At 33.9% G+C, this 24,590-nt stretch overlaps 1 long non-coding RNA gene across 1 annotated transcript in view; it reads left to right on the top strand.

The window, feature by feature from the left end:
• The window catches only part of LOC130542686 (uncharacterized), a 164,798-nt gene extending 149,588 nt beyond the window's left edge, over window positions 1–15,210 (top strand). The window contains exon 2 of the long non-coding RNA XR_008957399.1: window positions 10,247–15,210. This is a non-coding gene — a long non-coding RNA (uncharacterized LOC130542686). The remainder of the gene's footprint in view (window positions 1–10,246) is intronic.
• Window positions 15,211–24,590: the final 9,380 nt, after the last annotated feature.

Here is a 24,590-nt window from a genome sequence, read left to right on the forward strand (position 1 = left end):
TGCACAGTTGGTACCTTTGTTTTGAATTCTGTTCCTCTCCAGCTTTAAACTCTTTTGGCTCAATCAACAACTACCATTCCTTCAGGATCCACTGAAATGTTTACTTTTGTGGTGAACATTTTCCAGTTTGCCACAAGCCTAATTGCTTCAATCTCATAGAATGGTACTCTAGTAAACTCTGTGATAGAAATGACCATCTCACATGTAACTTATCTGGGTCTGCTTCCCTCGCCATACTACAAGCTCTTTCTGGGCAAAGACTCTGTGGTATTGATTTTGGAATCTTACGATGGCACCTAATAGGTTCTCAAAGAAATATTATTAAATAAATGAAGTATAGGTACATGGGCATGGTCATTTTAATATGATTTTTGGTATATTCTTGTTTTGTCTTTAGAAAAAGTAATCTAATGATGACATCATATTCCATGAAGTACACTTTTTTAACCTTATTAGACATTTGTATTTATTGAAGTTGAATAGAGCCCAGCTTGGGGTGTTCACCTTTAACTCGTGGAATGACTGGCTTTAATTGAAGTTTTGGTCTCTAAAGGGAAAAAAATGAGTCACCAGGCATTCCTTTTCAATTAGATTAAACAGAGAGAAGAGAATGATCACGGCAGCACTCTCTGAAAGGTGAGGATGTTCAGAAGATAACTAACTTCACTTGCTGTACGATTGTTTTGTTGTAACTTCCAGGAACTGCCACCAGAACACGCTTGCTGAATTAACTGTTCCGTTTCTCTTATTTTCTCTCATTCTTGTGCCTTCTCCCTTTCTCTCCTCTCTACCCCGCTGCATTTCTCCCTCTCAGTATAAGTGTCAAGCCAGACCAGCTTCATATCTAACTTTTCTTTGACCAATCCAATGCCCAGACAATTTCCTCTAATTCTGTTATCATGCTAAGAGAGATCTGACTTATTGGAGGCAACACTTATTTTTAGAACAGCGAGGCCACTGATGTTTATTTCCACGTTATGTTACTTGAAAGATGATATTTTCCAGAAAAATACGTCTGCAACTGGATTCACTTTTAGCTAGGGTGACCAAACATCATGTGTCCTGCTAATTTTCATCAGAATGATGAAATGAAAAATATGATTGAAGGTCAAGTGGGCATAGAATTCATCTGATGTGAGCTAGTGTGAGCAGAGCATTTTGAAAATTGCTTTTGTTTGAAAATCGCTTTCTTTTTGTCTTTGTGTACATGAGTATACTTTTAAGGACTCATCTTTGTGAATTTGAACATTGATTTTGAAGAGTGCCTGATGTAGACAGTTCTCCTTTTAGCTACAAAATAAGAAAAAGGAAAAAAAATCTGGTGGAATTTTCTTTATATTAAATCTTTACGTTCTGTCTATGTCTTTACATGCAACATTTCTTTACGTTAAATCATCTTTTAAATTTCCTTATTCTTAACATAATTCTGCTAATATATGAACACAATCTTTTTTAAAACAAGTCTGAAAATTAGGTTGCCTGAAGCAACCCTGTAATTAAAGTGAAAAGAAGATAAAAATCTCCATTTTGCTGTCTTTACCTTTGCCTTTATGTTAGCAATACTAACAAACTTCACTATGTTTAGGGTGAAAAATTGATTTGAACCTTTCTGCAGTTACTGCTGTGCTTTTTTTCTCCGTCTCTCCCTAAGGATTTGTGCAGTTTAATTTGGCATTGATTCCTTAATGATTATGGTAGCTGTAGTAGAGAGACTGGTGTTTATCTTCATCATGCCCTGTAGAGAGCACATTACGTTTATTTTTATATATAACTGCATTTCGATCATTTAGATAAGATAATCTAGCCAGTGGTTGACAACCATCTTACTGTTTTTATTGATTTTATATTTTAATCTTGAAATGCGTATATGAATTCTTGCAATTCACTGTGTTAAAATATCTAATTCAAAAGTCGTGCTAGGATTGCTTTAAACCAGTGATGAAGTGCCAGCTTCAACATGCTGAAAGGAGACCAAACATTAAGTAGAACTTACAGTGATTGTTAATTTGACTGTCTTCAGGCTGCTCATAGTACTTTATTTGAAGACATCAGTCAGTATTTTGAATATGCCATGTGCAATGTTTTAAGAACTATTGAATGCTTCAGATTCTCATTTTGTAGCAATAAAATAATTATTTGTCCTTTCTTTGTGATGAATCTCCTAAAACTGTAATATTCTTAGAACACCTCAAGGGAGGGTGAAGTTCAGTTTTACTGCTAGTTGATATTATTTCTTTTGATGTTTTTCTTTTATTTTTAAAAACATTTTATTTATTTGAGTGAGAGAGAGAGAGAGTGAGAGAACAAGCAGAGGGGAGGGGCAGAGGGAGAGAGAGAGAGAAAGAGAAGCAGACTCCCAGCTGAGTAGGGAGCCTGTCTCAGGGCTTGATCCCAGGACCCAGAGATCATGACTTGAGCTGAAGGCAGTTGCTTATCCGACTGAGCCACCCAGGTGGCCAGTGTTTTTCTTTTAAATAATATTCAGTTTCATTGCTATGTCTTACACCCTAATCAGTGAAATGTATAAAACAACCAGAACTTTAATATTTTGGAAGTTTTTAGGAGTATGGCAGATCCATTACATTATGGCAAATTGCTTACTGTCGTAGGGATGTTATAACAAAACAGACTAGTGGATTGTAAACAACAGAGGTTGGGAAGTTCAACATCAAGGCCTTGGCAGATTGTGTGTGTGGTGAGGGCCGATTCCTGGTTCATAGACAGCAGGCTTCCCTTCTCCCTGTGACTATCTGGGCTCTTTTATAGGGGAACTAATCTCATTCATAAGGATTCCATCCTTGTGACCTAATCACCTCCCAAAGGCCCCACCCCCTTAAATCATCATATTGGGGATGTGATGATTAAGTTTTAACATACGCATTTTGAGCAGACAAACATCGTCCATGGCATTTTTTGAATTTAGTATAGGTTGAAGAGTAAGAATTCTAAAGGATGTGTGTCTCCCATTACTTTATCTTTTGACTATAAATTCATGGTAACATATCTGTCTGCATGATCCTAATAGATGGACTACGTTAAGTAAATTGACTAAATAAAATTTTAAAAAGTTGGTTTCTTTGACTCATTGCCCTGACTTGATAATATATTTCAGTTCATTTTGGATACAAAATAGAGTGTCTCAAATCATCTCATTCTTTATATACGGACTGAGGTTTATCACCATGCCCTGAGTTTTCTCACAGTATATTTAAAATGGTGTGTTTCCTGGAAATATAATGAGAATTAATTAGTCTTTGTGAAATGAATGGAGGCATAATTGGATATAGGGTCCGTGATCCATCCAAATAAAACTGAAGTGTGAATAGTAATATAGCTCTGCCTACATATCCAGGAGCTTCGAGAAATTAGGTGACAAAGCACTGAAAATCTTGCTAATTCCCTTACTTCCTCTATTCCTGATTAACTCTACCCCGTTTTCCAGGTTTGTCTTTATCATGCCTTCATTCCTATATTTTCGAATCATGTATTTTATTCTCAGTATTGATTTCAAACTTATTTTCCTAGCAGTCTTTTGTTTATAGTTTCTTTTCTTTCCTCTTTTTTCTTTACAAAATCCATATATATAAATAAAGTCAGAAACTTAATAATGACACTTTAAACCTAGGATATTAATAATTTGGGGTTTAGGAGAATGTAAACATTCGACTAAATGTATAGTATCTACATCTTTCTAAGAGGGAAGGGTTCCCTAAGTATATGAGAAGCCAAAAGTATTATAAATGAGTTATAAGGCAAGTGTCTGTGTGTGTATAAATATTTTAATCTATTTAGCCCTAAACCCTAAATGTGTGCTTTAAGTGCTCTGCTTTTTGTTTGTTTGTTTCAAGTTTTTATTTAAATTCTAGTTGGTTAACATATAGGGTAATATTGGTTTCAGGAGCAGAATTTAGTGATTCATCACTTGCATATAACACGCAGTGCTCATCACAAGTGTCCTCCTTAATACCCATCACTCATTTAAGTGCCCTGCTTGTGTATGTAGTATTCTATTTGTAGTATTCTATTTTCAGATGACGCTTTTTAGAAGAGATGTGGCATTAACTTCAGAATTTGGTAATAATATGTCTAGTTTAACCTGTCTATATAAAAACATTAAATCAGCATTTTTAGTAGGTGTTATATACCTTTTATTATTTTTTCAAATTTAAAGCACGCCCAACTCAGAAGCCATAATAAATTCCTGAGAGAGTGCCCTACAGACTTCCATATGTATTATTATTCTAGAGAACTCTAAAGTAAGAGTAAATTAGCCAGTCATTTATAAAAATTAGATACACACACACACACACACGTTTTTTATTAAACTTTCCATTTACTAGGTGGATATTTTGAAAACAGCAGAACACATTTCCTTTTTCTTTCCTTTTCCTTTTTTTTCTTTTTTGTCTTTTAGTGCCATATGCTTCACCACATTCTATTGCCTTTCCTTTGCAGTGTCTTAATATTTATACCTTCTTTTTATCTCACCAAGTAGACTTTTATAGAGGATCCTGTTCAGCACACATACGAGAATATACTACCAATCCTCTACATGGTTCTTTTGTCGTGATTCACTTTCATTTCCAAATTATATCATTGTTAACCTAGTTTTATCTTCCCATATGCCATTACACTGTTGATAAGAAAAAACCTTGAATTAGCCTTGCATTCAGGACCTTGCAATTCTTTGAGGTTTTGATTTCGCGGAAAGAAAAATAGTAGAGTTGATTTTAATTCACTTATATGTGCTAACTACATACATTCATGCAGACAAGTCTCGTGAAGATTCTGAACTCGTATTGTCATATGGAAGATAACGATTTATGTATTATTTTCCTGATATAATTTAAAAAGTCCGATGGGCTAAAAAATAAGTAAACTGTGAGGTGCTGCATATAGATTATGTCTTATTTATTTTTATTTTTTATGAATATCTTCTGTCGTAGCAACACTTATCTGCACGTTGGTTGGCCTCTCCCCACCTTCACCTTGGCCAACTTCATCCTTTGTGCCTTTGTCACTAAAACATAATAAATTATCTGCTGCTTTAACATAGAGAGTGTAGATTTGTGTCATATCTCTATGAATCTCTGGTGCCTGGCACAGAGCTCTCCATATAGTAACTGCAAAAATATTTATTAATTATTTGTTTATTTAGAGCTAGCTCATCAGACCTAATTTGGGATTCTTAATTCTTTTTTAATGTTCCAAAATTTTCCAAAGACTGTTTTGCATTTAATTTGCATGATTGATTTTCCTTTACATGCTCTAGGAGGATAGTCCTATTTGAGTAGACCAAACTTCAGTTTATCTCATTTGTAAAGAGGGAGAGTATCTCCTTACTGTGTGTAGATTGCTGACTGATTCTTCTATTATTATATGCAGAATTCAGGAGTCTGGCCTTTCCTGGTCATTGATCTCACCAAGACAGCCAGGTTGGGGCTCGCCTGTTACCCACTGGCCACTGTTATTTCTTTTATCTAAGACTAGGACAGAGAAAATCAACAGTGGCTGGTTTTGTTGTGTTGTGGAACATTTCCAGCTGTTCTAACTTTTGACTCATTGGGTGATAATCAGTTAAGCAGAAGCTGATTATGATGAAAAGACTGAGAAGACGAGACTCCAAACAAAAACTATTTTGATTTCCCAGAGCACATTTTTGTTTTCCACTGAAAAGGAAAACTAAGAGAGTAGTGTAACTTAAAGAACAACTTTTGGTTAGTAACAAGGAAAGCGTTGGTAAATATAGTTTCTGTCCTAAATATGAGAGAGAGTGAAAGAGAGAGAGAGAGAGAGACTGAGAGAGAGAGCGCTACCTATGCTGAGGAGTTTCAGAAGAGACTGAACTATACTCATCATGATACACTGATATGCTTAGGGAATGTTTGTGTTCTCTTAAGTAATCCAAAATGTGTGCCCAAAGAAGTATTTTTTATATTTTTGAACCATGCATTTATCTAAATTAATTTCTTATGGAACTTTTCTACTTTCCAAGAAATTTCATTAGTAATCAGTAGAACAAGTTAAAACTGTTTTTAAGGCAATCCTCTTCCTAAAAGCAGACAGGCAGTGAATTTATTTTTATTGAAAATGTACATTAGCAACATGTATACTTTCACAACATATGCATATAACATATTAGCTTTTAACACCAAGGCCCCTGTGGAAAGTATCTAGATCATCATTGGGGAGGACGTTACATAGCTCTTTATGTTTGTTAAATTTCAACCTACACTATAAATGGGTTCATTTTATCATATATAAATTTAACTTAATAAAGTTCACTAAACTAAATCAAAACCCCTAATGTCTTACAAGTTAAACCTAAAATAGACACTATTCAAATGTGAAGCAACATGTAAATACAAATCAAAGATTGGTTCCATCATCACCCTGGAGGAAGAACCTCATTGGATCCTATTTAAAGTTGGGGGTCATGGTGATATTAATAGTAACAGATACTAGGTGATGTAACAGGCACTCTTCTAGACACTCCATGTATATTATCTCACCCAATGATGTAGCTATTATTATTATTATTCACATTTTAAATATATGAGAAGGATGAGACTAAGAGAGCTTAAATATTTTTTGCCTGAAGTCAAGCAGTGTTTCAGTGGTGAAGCTGAGATTCATACCCAAGAATTTAGTCTTGCCATCTATGCTTCTAGAATAGTACACTATGTTACTTCTATAGATTTATCATTCCCAATAAAATTATATATATATATATATATATATATATATATATATATATATATATATATAAAGATTTATCTATTTGAGAGAGAGAGAAAATGCAAGCAGGAGGGGCAGAGGGAGAGGGAGTGAGAGAATCCCAAGCAGACTCCATGCTGAGCACAGAGCCCAATGTGGGGCTCAATCTCATGACCCTGAGATCACGATTTGAGCTGAAACCAAGAGACAGATGCTTAACAAACTGCACCATCCAGGCACTCCAGCCAACAAAATTATACTTTAAAGCATTATATTACATTAAATAATTCTGTAATCTCATATTCAGCATAATATTTCACAACAGAAAAGCATATTGTATATTTTTTGCTCTTATGTCACGTTAGTTTCTTTAATTCAAAACCATATGGATATACATTCTTAGTACTTTGATAATAGGCCCAATATACACATCTATAGAGAAAAGTGTTCATGTGTTCATAGGGGATTGTGTTTGTGGTTGTAGAATTTACTATATTGTAATACTCAGAGCCTCCAAAAGCAGTTATATCACATGCTTCACTAAAATCAATTGTCTTATTTTTAATATGTCAAAATATGTGATTTTAAGTAAGGGATTAGTGTATTAGGGTACTTTTGTTTTTAGACAGGACTCTTGAAAATCAGAATTTCAAGCTATTTCTTGCGTGTCCATAGCAAATGAGGTAGTTGCCACTTCTGATTTGTGAGTTCTACCTTAAAATCATGCTATGGTACTAGCCACTTACCATATAAATTCACAGAATTGTCCTTAGATAATAAAATTTGGTTTTATGAATATACTAAGACATTCTTGAAGTTTGAAATAGTATCTGCCTATTAACATAACTGGCAGTAGTTCAACCAGTTATAATACATATTTATACTTCCAGGTTTATTTTCTTATGATTATTTATTTTATTTTATTTTTTAAAGGATATTTTCTTAATATTTATTTATTTATGAGAGAGAGAGTGCGTGTGTGCGTGCACGCACGCATGAGTGGGGCGAGGGGCAGAAGGAGAGCATCTCAAGCAGATTCCCCACTGACTGCGGAGCTCGATGCCGGGCTCCATCTTCCAACCCATGACATCATGACCTGAGCTAAAATCACAAGTCAGAGGCTTAACTGACTGAGCCACTTAGGTGCCCTGTTGCATTGATTTTAAAAGAAGAATGCACATGTTTGATGTGGGCTGTTATTTTATCGATGGCTATTGGCAGCTAATAAGTTATATAATTATTAATGAAATTGTTAGAATATAACCAACCACAGATATGAAAATCTCAGTTTCAATAAATATACTTTAAAGGATCATTTAACTAATATAATAATTCTAACTTTTCAAATAATAAGCAAATCGTAAATAGCCTGTAGATTCATACAGGCTTTTATTTACATCAAAAGCTGAGGCAAAACTACTTATGTACATATAAGGAATATGAGATCTAGTGTTTATCTCAAAACAGGGACTCTGATGTCTAGTGCACACAATAATCAAATGTTAGAGAGAGGAGGAAGATGAGAATATCCCTAAGCAAGCAGAATCCAAGATGACAGGGTATCTGTTACATCAAAACCCAGTCAAGCAGAAATTACTAGGATGCAGTGTATTTATACATTTTCTCCGGAAGAACGGATCCTCTATACATCACTGAGAAATGTGACTATAAGCCAAAGCACCAAGGGCTAACTGAGCAGAAGCCTCTGGACAAACTAACAACTGCAGAGTATGGATTGAAGAGTGGAACTGTTCATCTAGGTTTGTGATTATCTGAAATCTAGTCTACTTTCTACTCTCATTTGACACTTAAAGCAGATAAGACATGGAAGATAATGTGGGTATGTGATGTCGCTTATGAGGATAGGGTACCAGGGTATGGAGAGGTACAAAGGCATTAGCTCCAAGACAAGGAAAATGGATAACAAGTATGAACCTACAGTAGCCAAGAATATGTCTTTGCAGGCAAGGTTCTAGCCCAGACAGGAGGGGCTTGCAGGATTCTTCAAGAGAAGAAATAATCCCCAAATACCTTAAGTAAGTTCAGTGATCGTAGGTGTCTGGCAGGAGGATTAGGAGACTGCTAAAGGAAAACTTGGCAATTAACTGTACAGTGATAAGTAAGAAAGTAAGGACAGCTCAGCTCACCTAGACAAATTGATGATAGCTTTGTGTGGAGAAACCTACAGAATCAAGTAGGTCATCCTTTTCTCAAGTGTCACAGAATGTGTGATAGAACTTTCTTTTTCTTTGGAAACAGATTTTTTTTTTTTATTGTGCTAGATTTATTTAGGTATTTTTGACTGAGTGAGTACATGTCTTTCTACGCCCGAGCTCCTAAATCTAATGTTAAGTCCTGCAGAGTGTTCTTGTGTGATGTCACCCGGCTCCTGACCCCAACACCAGCCATTGGTTTTATTTCCTTTCCCAGGGTCCTTTGTAAACATTTATTATAAGTTTCTGTACTGTGGTTATGGCCTCCATGCTAATTTTCTTCATAATTACTTTATATTCTTCACAGTCCTACCAGAGTTATCTTCTCAATAATTTGAATCATATTATCTATTATTAAACTCTACAGCAATTCCTCATTACCTGTCCTTATCTTTTCAATTTTCTATCATATTATATTCTGGCAAACTCTATCATCAGCCAAATAACTCCTCTTACAGTTCCCTGAATATAGCAGTGTTTTATTGGAATACACACACATACGCAAACACACACACACACACACACACACACACACACATTTCCTTTGAATATTTGGTTATTTTGTTCTCTCACTTTGAATACTATTTCCTTTTCTCTTTATCAAATACTATCTCATATCTCAAATGTCATGTCTTTAGTGTATGTTTGGTCGGTTCTCACAAGCAAAACTGATCCATCTTCCACCTGAATTCCTGTAGTTTAATTCTGCCATCTGTTAAAGTCATCATCTACGAGTTACTGTTTTATATTTCTTGGGTCCATCATGACTGATAACAGAGTTCTTTGCTCAGAATAGACCATCTGCAAAAGTTTTTTTTATGTGTTTATAAATTGATGTAATTAAGGTGGCTTCAAATTGTTTATATACCTGATTAAAGAGAATACTTAATTTTGTCTGCTGTATCTTCAAAGTAGCATTGTGATTGACTCACTATAAGCTGTCTGTAAATATTTGCTTAGTGAATGAGTAAGTTTTCTGGACCATAGAGTTTTCTGGACCTGATGAGAGTGTTCCAACTAAATTGGTGAGAAAATGAAAACGTGTATCTGACATTGCCTAAATAGTAGAGAAAACCAATGAATTATTTGCTAATTATATCTGATTGAAAATACATTTTCAAGATTAACAAATGGTATATTTGTTCAAAATGTATATCTTAAAATATGTTCAGTGTAAGTTGTATATTTTATCACTTTGAAAAATGGTATTTCAAATGCATTTGAAATAAAATTTTTCACAAAGTATTTTTAATATTATCTTCATCTCCACATAGCTAACCATTAAAAAATAATTTGCTATTTGTTTTTTCTCCCAGATAAAACCTATCTGTCACTGGCTGGGTGTAATGCAAGGAAGGGACAAAGATGAAATGGAAACATGTTCCTTTTTTGGTCATAATATCACTCCTCAGCTTCTCCGAAGATCACCTGTTTCTGGCCCAGCTTATTCCAGGTAAGTGCCAAGCATCTGTTTTATCAAATCATGACCAGTATACTTTCTTTGCTTTAAATTCGTTTTTCATTGTGTGTCTTGTAAATCAAACTTGTTCATTTGCTTTCAAATGTGTAAGTCTGTGTGACTGGTTTCTTAAGTACGTGTGCCGATATGTTTCAGGGATCATATATTCTCGAATACAGAGCACTTTATTAATTCCCTAAAGAAAGTGAGAAAATTGACAAATATTCACTCCTACTGAAACATGTAAAGAGTTATTAGATTAACTTAGTGAATTAGAGTGGTAGAAGAACAATTAGAGGAGGGAAGAAGTGTGTAATACGAAAAGAAAAGCAGTTACAGTGCATGTTAGTACCATAGAAAAGGGCCATCAAAAAAAGTGAAGTATTTAAACCTGAAATTCCTTTAGAGGAGTGACGTGTTAATTAACAGGCTGAACAATGTCAGAGTAAAAATGCAACATGCTGCCATAGTTACTATTGTTTCCAGTGAAGTTAGAAACTGGTTTCCTTGAAGTCATAATTTTATTAATGGTGCTAGAATAACATTGCTATAAAATGCTTTACTTAAACCCTTTTATAGGAAATTAACTAAACCCAATGCTATGGTACAGGAAAAGAGAAAAATATATTGATACACTAATCCAAATATAATGTCAGCTTTTCTCTTAGATAAAACTATGGGAATGAATTGTAGTTAATTTGAATAGGTTTAATTTATCATCTTAATTTAGACAAGTTATTCATAAAAGAATGGCAGATGGTGTTTCATTAAATTAAACCTTGAAGATTGAGTTTTATTTATTTTACTGTTCTATTTATTTTAATACTTGGCAACTATATGTAGTTTATCATTTGTATCCACACACAAATCAGAATTCTCAAATAATCCAGGGTCTTGACTTTTTTTCCCTTGCTGGGTTAAAATGGATACTTTAACCTGGCAGATAAGGGAGTTGTGAATAAACAAATGGAATTATATCTGTTAAAAACATTTCCATAGGGTGAAAGTATACAGAAAATTTAGTCTGTTGTAGCAAAGTACATTTAGCTACTCTGTACTTACACACTATTGAAATTACTAAAAGTTTTTATTTTTAACCTGTTTCTATATTCCCTTCTCTTGCCAGAACTCTGTTGAGTATGGATTAAAATTAGTGAATGAACCAAATATCAAAGATTGACAATATGAAAAATGTGCATTTTTAAAGTATATGAAAAATGCAAATTATATAATATTTCATCATTTTTCAAATTGTCAGGGTAAGAAAGGGATTTGTATGAAAATGTATTGAAAACCATGACTATAGGTACATACAGATATGAATTATAGCTTAGGTATAATTATCCTTAAACTGGCCAGCCAATAACTATTACAGGTTAATAGATTTAATCCATGATCTAGTTATCAAGCAAGTAATCAAATCTCAAAATGATCACATGTGGGTTGATCATCTTTACCTAGATATCTGGAAGAAGGAACGCATACATTAATGTGTGTGGTGGTATGTATGAAATATATGAAATGAAATATATGAAAAGTTACCTTTTCATTCAAGATATTGTATCATTTCAAAGAGGACTAATCAACTTGAACATTTAGGTCTAAATTTGTCAAACCTCTGCAATTACTCTCCTATATGCAATCATTTTTATAACTAAAGAGAGCATAACATAAATGAATTTATTGCTTCATACAATATGTAGATTGGTTTCAGAGGTGATCAATCAGTTCTCAACCAGTTAATAAGATGTCCTACAGATTAGTAACTCAGGGCCCATTTTGAGGCAACACCTTAAAAAGAAATATGAATACTGAAAAGGGATGCATCAAGTTAATTGTCTGTCTTGTTCAGGAGCACGGAGTTCAAGAATTATTTCAGAGTAATTTACGTGCCAAAAGAAATGTACTGTTAGCTTTTCAAAGAAACACCCGTGGACGGGAAGTCATTTTCCTAAATGCTGCCCCCCCCCTCCCTCAGGAGCATTGGTTTCAGGCTAAGGAGATGACAAAACTACTGAAAGGAGTCATCGGCCTCAGATACTCCTCTCCATGTTAATCTTAGAATGAACTGAGGCCCCGAGTCCTTTTGTTGTTGTAGTTCTGGCTTTCTCAAGTTCAGTAGAGATCTGTACCTGGAGTGAGCTGAGTGGAGTGTTGAGGGAGCAGTGACAGGAAGACCAATATCAATGTCTTTTTAAAAAACAGTTTCTCATTCACCTGATTTGCTTCCACTCTTCACCTTGAGAAAAAAATATTCTCCTTCATCAGAAACTTATTGCAAAAGGCAGATAAATGAAAAAAAGTCACAAGTTTCTGAAAAACTAAGAAGTATATGGTCTCTAGAACTTAACTCGACTTATCATTAGCAGAGGTGTGGATGGGCACCAGATGCCTCAGGGCACAAAATTAAAAAAACAATGTGAATAGCCATCATATTGCAGATTATTATATTACCGCAATAATCAAGCAGTTTTCAGTAAAGTTGTGACTTGGTTACTTGGTGTCATTAAATATTAAAATATTATTTGAATATAACAATATTATTTGAATATAACGCTTGGCTTGATGGATTACCCGCTCATGGTTTTGTTTTGTTTCGATTTTTGATTTTCTCTTTTGCTTCCCTATATAATGCCCTTTTAAAACTGCTTATGTTTTATCATATTTACATTTTCGTATATTTACAATATTGTATGGGAAGTGATTGGTGTGTCAGGGAGGGGCCTAGAAATTACACATTGAAACCAAGAAATACTGTTGTTTAAAACTATAAGTCAGTTTTAAGAGAAAGGAGTAATTAAAAGGTGGATTCTGGGAATGGTTAGGCTGCTCCCACAATTCAGTCATTGCCCTTCGTTACATAGAGAGCCTGTGAAAACCTGCCTCTGAATGGAAACCACTGCTAGACGTTTGTCTTGTCACTTTACCTGATCTCTTATTTACATAAAACGTACTCCTAAACCAACTGTGCTTATCTCCTGAGGCATGCTGTATCTGGGCCATGCCACATCTTTATTTAATCTCTCCTACAAAGGAATCTGACAGATACCCATCTTTACATTTTAAACATACACCTCTGATTGCAACAGACGTCAGGAAGACAATGAAAGTCAAATGTTAAATGATATGTTTTAAAAGTATACATTTCGCGTATAGTGGGTTGAATTGAAAATTTGAACACCATCTATGGTAAAAAAACAAACAAACCCACAACAATGTTGAATTCTGGGTGTATATTGTAAGGTTTTAAATGGAAATACATGGGGAGGGGGAAGCACACCAGGTTGCATTTCTATTTGAATAAATCCGACAGCCCACTTTAAAGTTAAACGGGATTTATTTTTCCCTCTCTCTTCTCTGCATGTGCAGCAGCGTTTTCCTTCATTAAAGATGCAGGTGCTGACAGGGTGATTTCCTTTGCCCTGCCTCATGTCAACAAGGCTTGAGTGTGAAATTGTCTGAAATGATTTACTGCTAACCCTCCCCACCTGTCCATCCACCAGCACTTCACTACCTTGTCGTTTTACCCAGAGGACGGTAATTGCAAGGAGCTAAGTGTTATCTGGGCTTGACTCATCTATAGATAAATTATAAATCTTAAAGAATTCTTCATGTAAAATTCTAGAAATGATAGGACGCATATACATACAATTCCCATATAAACCTATTTTTGTGTGTTTTATTTTTCTCATGCCTAACAGATTGTTGAATAGATTTGAGAGATTGTTTCAGATTTTAAAAATCTCCTTTATGATGTAAAAAGATAAAATAGAAAGTATATTTCTGAAACTGAAATGTGATAGAATCTTCAAACATTTCTTTCGGAGTATGTTATTTAACTAATATGTTGCATATATACATCCTACAAAGGTTTTTATCTACAGAGATGATTTTTCCAATGGTTGTGATTAATTTCTATAGCACAGTAGCCATGGGCAGTGATAAAGAAAATATGTATTATTTGCAGTCTATAGAGATTGCGTGTTCATAAGCGGTTTGATTTTTTTAACTGCATTGACTATTCAGAAATTAATTTTACAAACTTAGTTAATTGTCTCTTCTGTTAGAATATAACATTTAAACTTAAAAGTACTTTAACAGGTTACTGAGCTCTTTCAATTATGCACTGATAGAGATGTTACTATAAACAAAAGTAAAACAAATAAATATAAATAAATAAGCGAACAAAAGTGATACGATTTTATGTGCTACTCGCGAAATCTGTATGACTCTAGGATTTTCTCTTATTGTATTTCCCATAGATTATTTTTTCAGAAACACTTCAGATGATTAAAAGTAAAGTTTTCTAGGGCCTATGGCAGAATCAATTGCCAAAGCAGAGCTTGGTTTGAAGCCCCCAAAACCCAAAGTTTTATTAACACCCCAAATCACTTTAATACACAAAAAATTTGAGAAACACTGCTTTTGACAAAATTTAAGTTGATAAACAGTTGAGTACTTTAAAAAATATTTTTCTAAGGAAGGGGTCTCATGAGAGGGGGATAAAAGTATTTGAAGATAATTCTTTTAGATATTTTAAGGATTTGGGGGAGCAGATTTGAGGCCATTGTTGGTTTATTTTGCTTTGTGTTTACCTGTGTTTCTTGCTATTTTTATCTCATAGTAATATTTAGAGATTCAGAAATACACTGGAGGAAAGGCATTAAACTAATAGGTCAGTGAAGATTAACATATATATATTTTAAAATTGCTTTATAAAATACTTAGTTTTGCCTACTTGGTACAATTTCTCCTAAATTTTGACCACACCTTAATGAAATGCTTATTCAGACATTAACTGTCTAGGAATTTATATCCAAATTAAAATAATATATCAGTTATGAAAATTTTCTGTAAAAGGAGGTTAAGAGCCCAGTATTGTGTTATAACTAATGGGAGCCCTAGATACTTCTGCCTTCATGGGTTCCTTCCACCATAAAGAATATTAAACATATTTTAATGTTTGTGTTGGCATTAACATGAGTATAATCTTTGGCTGTAAAAGTAAATTTTCTTTTTCTGATTTTAAAATAAATTAAAACATTTTCATGGGTCCCTAACTGTATTGTTGGCCCATGCTGTGCCACTGTGGCTAGTGGGCAAGTCAGCTCTGTTACGAACAATGAAAAGACAAAGTATGAATTTATGATTTATTCCTCAATGTGACAGCTAGAAAAAAATATTTACTACAAATGAAATATAATAAAATTTTGTATCACAGATTTCTGTAAGTTGTATAGGACGCTAGAAAGCCAGAATATAAGAGAAATTACATATTCTCTGAATGTTACTTTTCATAATTTAGTTTTAACCAAAACAATAAAGAACCTAGCCATACCAAGAAAGAAAGAGAAAGAGAGGGGAGTGTCAGGGAGGGGGAGGGAAGACTACTCAGGAAACATTAAAAACATCAGAATGTCGTAGCGGAGAAAAGATGATTTTTGGTTCAGATAGTTATGTTTTTGAATAATATCTCTACTATATATTAGTTTCGTTATCTTGGTCAGTAAGTTAATCTCTCCCTATGTCAGTTTACACTTCAGAAAGAAAGTTAGAATTAGTTTGTGTTGTGTCTGAATTAAAGATAAAGTATTCAAGGAATTCGGGACCCTGAATGGATTCTATATATGGAAGTTGTCCTTAATAACCTGGATAATAACATTATTGTTATCTATAGTGTGTGTATTACTAGCCTAATCTGCATTAGATGGTTGTAGCAGGACAGTAACGAACTACAGATGGCATTGAGGGAAAACAGATGTGTAATCGAGGTTGAGATCCTATGATAAGTTCTTTGCCAAATGCCCTTCAGAGCCTAGAGTGACAGCTTGAGGACCTCATAGAACATTTCACAGAGCAGGCAAACAAAATAAGAATCTATTGGAAAGTGATCACTTATTAGGCACTTACTGTGAGCTATGCACTTTAGTTTTACAAGTTCTACCTGGTTGGAGCGGGATGAGTGGGAAAGAAAATCCCAAGCTCATGCCAGGTTACAGAGTTATGAAGACTATAAGAAGAACTGTGGTGTGGTTTGGTTGAAAGGAAAAGTGCATTATTAAGGGATGTTTGGAGATGAGTCCAGAGAGATTTGAAGTTCAAATCTTGAGGAGCCTTTTATACTACACTAGGAAGCTTTAAATGTAAAAATGTAAATGTAAAAAAAAAGTCTTTCTGGTGGAGACAAAATAATGAAAATCAGTTATCCATCTAATTTTCTAGTTATAATAAATGATCATTATGATAGAATACAGGAAAACACTCCTGGTAGTTTTCAAAAGTATTATTAATACCGAAAAGAGTGAGTAGTACATAGAAATTATTCACTGAATGTTTATTGGTAAATGAATAAGGTAATGAGAGGAAGAGATTACAGAAAAAAATGCAAGAATCCTCAGTATAGATCAGGCAACAGAGAAGGAAGAAGATTTGCAAAACATATGAATACAGAGTCAGAAAAACTGAGGGATCATGGGAAGTGAAAGGAAGGAAGATGAGTCAAGGATGACCCTAAGATTCATTGTTGGAAGATGGGAGAATGGTGGCGTCCTTAATGAAATTAAGTGGACATAGAGTGCTACACTATGTTTGCATTAATGAGTGTTTATTGTTAGATGATTTACAATATATAATTATTTTAAAAGATCAAGTAAAAATATATGAGCATAATAGTATACTTGCATTTGGTCTTCAAACTTCTAATTGCTTTATGATTTTTGTTGGGACTTAAGCTCAAAATGGTTACCTATAATGCTATTTAGAGTCACCCATCATATATATGTGTGTGTATGTATACACATACATATTTATGAATATATACACATTTATACATATATATGAATGAATGTGTATATCTATTATTTGCTATTGTCTCCTGTATATATATTAAAACTACTAGAATTTTTCTGAATTAACCAAGTTAAAGTTAGCACTCATAATATGAATAATATAACCAAACTGTGGAGTAAATGGCTGTTAAAATGTCTGGTACATATGATTTATTTTTTTCAGTGTAATTGGGTTTTTCAGGATTTTCCTTCATATTCCTTTACAGACAAAAACACATTTTTGAAATTCTTTGATTATTAAATCAGTTGACATTCTGATGGAACCCTGTTTTCTTTTTTTTTTTTTTTTTTTAAGTTTTTGTGTGTTTGTGGTTCTTAAATAAGATCGGAAATTCCATGGCTAGGTGTGTCAGGTCTTGAAAGAGAACAAATACTCAAAAACATGAAACACATTACTTACTTTCTAGAGACCGTCACTCAGTTGAAGATGAGATCTTAATAACTGGAGAAATTGCCAGCTGTACTCAATTTCATGGCTCTTTATTAGCCTTGGTCTACTAGGGTGAGGTTTTACCTAATTGTGTAAGTAGATGGAATCAAACTAACAGACAGTCAGTGACAAGACCCTCGATGAAGAAACTCGTGTCTGTAATCTAGCTGTAGAGCCCATGACTCCTCTGCTTTGATGATTCCGTCTTTGTGATGAACCTGGCTTGCAAAACCTCATGTGCCACACTAGCCACCTAATTAAGCCATCAGAATGCAGTGCAGCAAACAGAGTGCCTCATATGGGCTGGTATAAGTAATTTTTGCTCCTCTATTGCTTGGTTAATAGAAAGAGGCACTATTCTAGATTATGACTGATAGAGGCTATATGGTACAGCTGTTGTAATTGTGCCTGAGGGTAGAGAGGGCCTTTTGTAAAAAATTCTGCTTGCCTGAGAGGCTGTCATTACTTCATTCAACTCTTTACCCTAGATTTCCTAGTGAGCATTCATTTATTTTTTCTCTTTACTTGCGGATCTCTTCTGTCCACACACCTGTATCCTTTGTTGTATAAACAGACCCAGCCTCTGCCATGTTTTCACATGGGAGAATGGCTTTGAAAATGATTTCTTTTGTTTAAATAATCAGTAAAATCGGTATTTTAGACTATTAAAATACAAAGAATATATAAATACTTCAACATGAAAGGTTGAATGCATGTGAGAGCCTTGAAAGTATAAAACCTGAACTACTCCCCAAAAAATTTTGAAAGAAGCTATGACATTATATGCATAGACATGAATTTGTGTCACAATATGCATATTTTTATGTGCATACATATACCATGTATAACACTTGTGTGTAAATACATAAATTTAAACATGTATTTAAATATAGGTGTGTGTATACAAGAGTATTTGTGTTTATTCTGAATTATTCATATATGTCTGGTGAATACATACAGGCTGACATAGAGGTTAATTTTTGAATCCTCATAAAAGAGAAGAATTATCATATTTTCCCATCAATATCAATAGTCATTCGCCAACTTACTAGATACTAATAGGGCAATGTAGATATACAAATGACTGAATTCCTTGTATATGAAAATAATTCTATAGAAATATATACTTTCTCATTTTTCTGTCGACATGATCTTTCACTTCTGTTTGAATGTTTACTCTGTGGAGTCCCATAGCATGATATGGAATTGAATTAGAGGCATGAGCATGGTATAACTCTTACTCTAAGCTGAGGGTAGGTGCCCAGAATCCTGTGGGCCCAGTCTTGTTCATGATACGTCATTGCTTACTGGATTGTAGATTTTCCTTGTAACCTGTGACTCTAATACATTCTTAACTTTTCCATTGCACATGTATTTTTTTCTTTTCTTGGATTTTTATTTTCTAATATGATGAGAAATTGCGGTTTTTAAATAGTTGCAGAATAAGAAGTGTTTTATAGCTGATTTCATGTTCTTCAAAGAAACTGAATATCACCAACTGTAAAGTGACAATGATTGTAAGATGTGCCATTATGTATGGCTAAGAAAAAATATAACTACCGCGTAAGCCTTGAGCAATGTCTGAAGGATAGTTTTCTGTGATGCATTAATCAGACCAGCCTCTTAATGCTTTGAAGTTTTTTTTCATTCCCTCCTAGAGGAACAGTTTCTTTTGCATTTAATTTGGTAGGTAGATAGCAATCTTTTTGAAATTTCTCAGAAAGTAGACATATTCTATCTAGACATATTCTATCTTCTTCAGTAGCTTAATTTTTGCTTCACAAAAAATATAGATCTGAGACCATTCCTCCAACAATAAATATTTCCTTCAATAATGTCAAATCTGTTTCTAAAATTTTGTTTCTAAGCTTCAAATAACAATTATATTTACTGACAATGCTCAATTATAGTGGCTTGTGGAAGACATTTTAAATGGTAATTAAACTCAACTTGTGTCTCCCCCACAATGCACATAACTCAGCCGAAATGACAGCAGTATGAACAGTTATGACCAAGTAATCACATCACAGGCAATGACAATCACATCAAAACTGCTGTCTGGCTCATAACGATTGTGAGATGTCATCAACTGTAAGAATTCAGAGTCAGAATATGGGGGGAAAAGTATCTTTGAATCAATGAAATATGATACATGGAGGGAAATTGAGCCTAACACATTCCTCATGTTCCTCAGAGCTATTTTAGGTGAAGGCACAAATATTCACTGGCAACCAACTCTTCTTAATAGATTGTTGTTTAAAGCCACACACTTGGTCAATGTAAAGAAATACAGTAAGAATACAAACACAATTAAAACATACCCATTGAAAGGCTCATTTTTTCCCTTCCTGGTAGAAGTGCCTTTCTCAGGTTTAGAAATCTTTGATCAGGAAAATCAGCTTATATACTTGGGATCTTACTATCATCAAGATAGCTGAAATTCCGGGGCGCCTGGGTGGCACAGCGGTTAAGCGTCTGCCTTCAGCTCAGGGCGTGATCCCGGCTTTCTGGGATCGAGCCCCACATCAGGCTCTTCCGCTATGAGCCTGCTTCTTCCTCTCCCACTCCCCCTGCTTGTGTTTCCTCTCTCGCTGGCTGTCTCTATCTCTGTCAAATAAATAAAATCTTTAAAAAAAAAAAAAAAAAAAAAAAAAAAAGATAGCTGAAATTCCTAACCAGTATGCACAGTACTGAAATTAATAATGCATTTTTTAAATTTAGCTTTTGCATAGTTCTTTTTTTTTTTTTCACAGAAGTTCCTAGGTAGACAAAAGCAGCTTCAGTAGATACTGTGCTTTTTCCATGTGTTTGCTAGATTCTAGATAATGTCAATGCAATAACAAAAACAGACTTTGTAATACTTTACTTTCAAAAGTTTACTAAAAGTTAATAATGTACAGAAAGGAGTAGTTGCTAAGTATTTACTAATTAAATGGTGGATATAATAAAAATTGGTTAGTCCTGATTAGAAGGTAATAGTTCTCCTTAACCAACCTCTAATCAATTTGTCAATGCAGTGAAATTTATTTCATTGAATCTTATTTTTAGCATCATTCTCTCAAAACTATAGTTTCATTAGATTTTTCCAACCAAGACCTTCTGTGGTAAAATGAAGTTTTAGCCTTTTAAAAAACTGCCAAGCTTTTTACGTACCACTTTGCTCCCTTTCCAGCAAAGAATGAGAGTTCCTGTTGCTTCCCATTCTTGCTAGCGTTTGTTACTGTCAGTATTTTGCATTTTAGTCGTCTAACAGATGAGTAATGATACCTCGTTGTTGTTTTAATTTGCAATTCCCTAGAAACATATGATATTGAGCACATTTTCATATGCTTATTTGATCTTTGTATTTCTTCTCAGGTGAGGTGTCTGTTCAGATTTTTCACTTACTTTTTAATTGGGTTGTTTGCTGCATTTTTGTTGAGTTTAAGACTTCTTTGTATATGTTGGATATAAATCCTTCCTCATATACATATTTTTCAAATACTTTCTCCTAGTCTGTAGCTTATCTGTTCATTTTCTAACAGTGTCTTTTGCAGAGTGGAAGTTTTTAATAAAATCCAACTTATCTAATCTTTTTTGTTCATGCATCATGTTTATTTTTCTTGATGCAACACAATTTTATTACCCTTAGAAACATCTTTTATACATGTGACCCTGCATAGTGCATTCCATATATCACACATTGGTGAATAGATTCTTTCTATAAAATAACACTGCAGTAATTCACATACACATTTAACATTCTTGGAAACATCTTTTATACATGTGACCTTTGAATACACCACATTGTGTTGGACACAGTTTTCCACTGCAATAACACTTTGTGTTCGTATATACAGCCTCCATTCTTAGAAATGTCTTTTATTTAAGTGCTTTTGCAGAATTTTTTAAATACAGCACAATGTGGTGAACACAGTCATTCCTGGAATAACACTTTAATTATTCACATATAAAATTACCATTCTTAGAAATATCTTTTGTACATACAACTTTTTAAAGTATACTAAGTGCAACACCGTTGTGTGAACATATTCTCACTGAAATATCAGTGGACTTATTTATACAAAAAACTAACATTTAGAAACATCTTTTATGTTTGTGTGATTACTTAGTGTATTAGATGTAGCAGTGTATGGTGAACAGAATCTTTCACCAAAATGATGTATCATATTTTTGATGGTGTATCTAAAAACTCATTACCGAACCCAGGGTCACCATGATTTTCTCCTAAGAACTTTTAAAGATGTGAAATCATCCTCATTTACGTAAGTCACTTTAAATATGTAGAATAATAGCCCCCTTGTAAGTCTTCAGTGTAAAGAAATGATATTGGAAAGAACATATTCCATGGCACTGATATATGAAATCAGAATCAAATGTGAAAAGGGTAATAATAATAATATCATTTTTGTCAATATTAACAATAAAACTTATTGTTTACTTAGCATGATATGGAAATGATTGTCTCATCACAAAACCAATTTTTGGCATCTGAAAATATTAAATATAGCTGAAAACAGGACAAATAAAATTGAAAAGAAAGATCCGAGACAATTTCTATGAAAAGAAACACCAGTTGTTTAAGAAACCAGTACTGTGTTGGGGATAAGAGGACCAATTCAGAAGTGTTATTTGGGTGCAACAAGTTCGTGTGGGTCAAGTGTCTGATGTGCTCTAGGGACACACAGAAGCAGCTCCACACACTCTGGGGAGGATTGGAAGTTGATTTTTAATGATCACAATGTAATTGGTTTGTTCAAGTTTTAACCGTAAGATTTAGAGTTAATCGTTCTTTCACTTCTCTCTCTCTGTTTGTGTCATGCTATCTCTTTAATGATGAGCTGTCTTGTTCTGATATTTATTTTTTTATGAATGAAGCTTTTGTTAAGTGTGTATAGGAATCAACCATTTTACCAGATTGCTTTATTTATAGTAAACAGGCTGTAAGATAGAAATGAAAGCACTGGCTTTAGTGTCAGGATTACTTGGTTCTATATGAAATGTGTGGACTAGGGAAACTTGCAAATAGGTTTTTTGGTTTGTTTGCTTTGTTAATTTGTTTAAAGAAGACCATACCTTGTGGTTATGATCATTACATAAAGACTGTAAAGTATCTAGTACTATGCCTCACTTATGCAAGGCACTCAATAAACATCAGCTACTATTATTTGAAAAGTAGGTATTGCTAGGGTTGGCTGGGTGGCTCAGTTGGTTAAGCATGTGACTTTGACTCAGGTCATGATCTCATGATCTTAGGGGTCCTGGAATCGAGCCCTGTGTTGGGCTTTGCCCTCAGTGGGAGTCTACTTCTCCCTCTCTCTCTCTGCACCCCCTCCCGCTCGTGCTCTCTTTTTCTCTCTCTCTCAAATAAATAAACAAAATATTTTTTTAAAAAAAATAGGTATTGCTAGTAAGTTTTTGGAAATATGGAGGGAACAAGAAGTATGTAGGTGAGTGAAAGATTATCTGGCAGTTTTGAGTGCTGATGATGATGTCAGTGACTGAAACCAAGAATATTTGGACAGAGGAGTTGCTCCAGATTAATGGAAGAGTTAGAAAACCCCATGACATTAAAGAGGTGGATTTTATTGTGGAGTTTATGGATGTGAGAATAATTAGTTACTTTTCTTCAGAAGAGTATATTTTATGCAGTGCCTTGAACCCCCTTCACAAGTCCTAACAGACTATTGGATTTGTAAAGTCACAGTTTTTAGTGAACAGAAAATATTAAGCAATGTAGAGAAGTTCTAATTTGATATGAAAAACAGACATGACACAACATCACTACAACCTCAGTCAAAGAAAAGAATGCAAATTTAACAGAATATATTACAATTTGCCTTTTAAATATATAAGAATGTTAAGTCACAACTGTTAGGCAGTTCTACTTAGTGACATAATGCTTCAGGGCAAACAAGGGAAACGTGATCATTGTGAATGCTTTTAATAGACACTGTGACATATTTTGAGACTACCGTGGTTGGTTTCATTGTAATGATTACTAGACTATTTAGCTTGATAAGTATTTTAAAGCTCTCAAATATGTCACCTAGAATTTCAGTTTGTGAAAGTAAACAGAAGGATGCCCACAAGTTAACATTTATTTTCTGAGGCATCTTGATGATAGAAGGGCTTTCATATTTTTGTTTTATCTTTGTGTTTGTTTCAGTGAAGTACTTTGCAACAATTAAGCTATAGGCATATACTCTTTATTTGTTTGTATTTCTTTATTTGAAAAAACACAAAGACAAATTATATGCTGATCATAGAAAATGTTTGAAAATCACTAGCCTGAAGAAGCTGTAGAAGCATATGAGACATCGAAATATTGACTAGAAATATTTAGTCATTTGCTCTCTGGTAGGAAGTAAGTTTTCAGTTTTACCTTGTGTGTCTATCCATATGTACCTGCCTATATTTGTGTTGAATCTATTGTAACTTTTGGAGGAGTTCAATTACTGAGATAAAATTTGATTCACTGTTGTGGTATATTGTAATAGACTTTTATTTCAACAGATGGAAAATAAACTATAATTTTTCAAGAGTGGCATTTTTTTCGGTTAAATTTATTATGTGGTAGACCAGGGTAGGCTGACGTGATGTAAATGTCACAGATCCATCAATCTCAACTAAAATATTAATAGAACAAAACATGGTATTAGAGGATCCCAATCAGTCTGATGGATTAGAGTAAATAATAAAGGCAAAAGTGAAGATGACTACATAATTATTTGATAAGTAGAATTGCCACTGACTTAATTGAATTTTTATGACACTATTAGTTATAAGAATTAGGTAATAAATTCATAGTATGGTTTAATTGAATGACCACTAAGAAAAGGAAGAAAACTGAAATTTAAAATAAAGGGATGATTAAGAATTAGAATAATTAGTTAAAATTACTAGAGTTGTCAGATGTCAAT

This window comes from Ursus arctos, unplaced genomic scaffold, assembly GCF_023065955.2.
Source record: "Ursus arctos isolate Adak ecotype North America unplaced genomic scaffold, UrsArc2.0 scaffold_4, whole genome shotgun sequence".
Classification (NCBI taxonomy): domain Eukaryota; kingdom Metazoa; phylum Chordata; class Mammalia; order Carnivora; family Ursidae; genus Ursus; species Ursus arctos.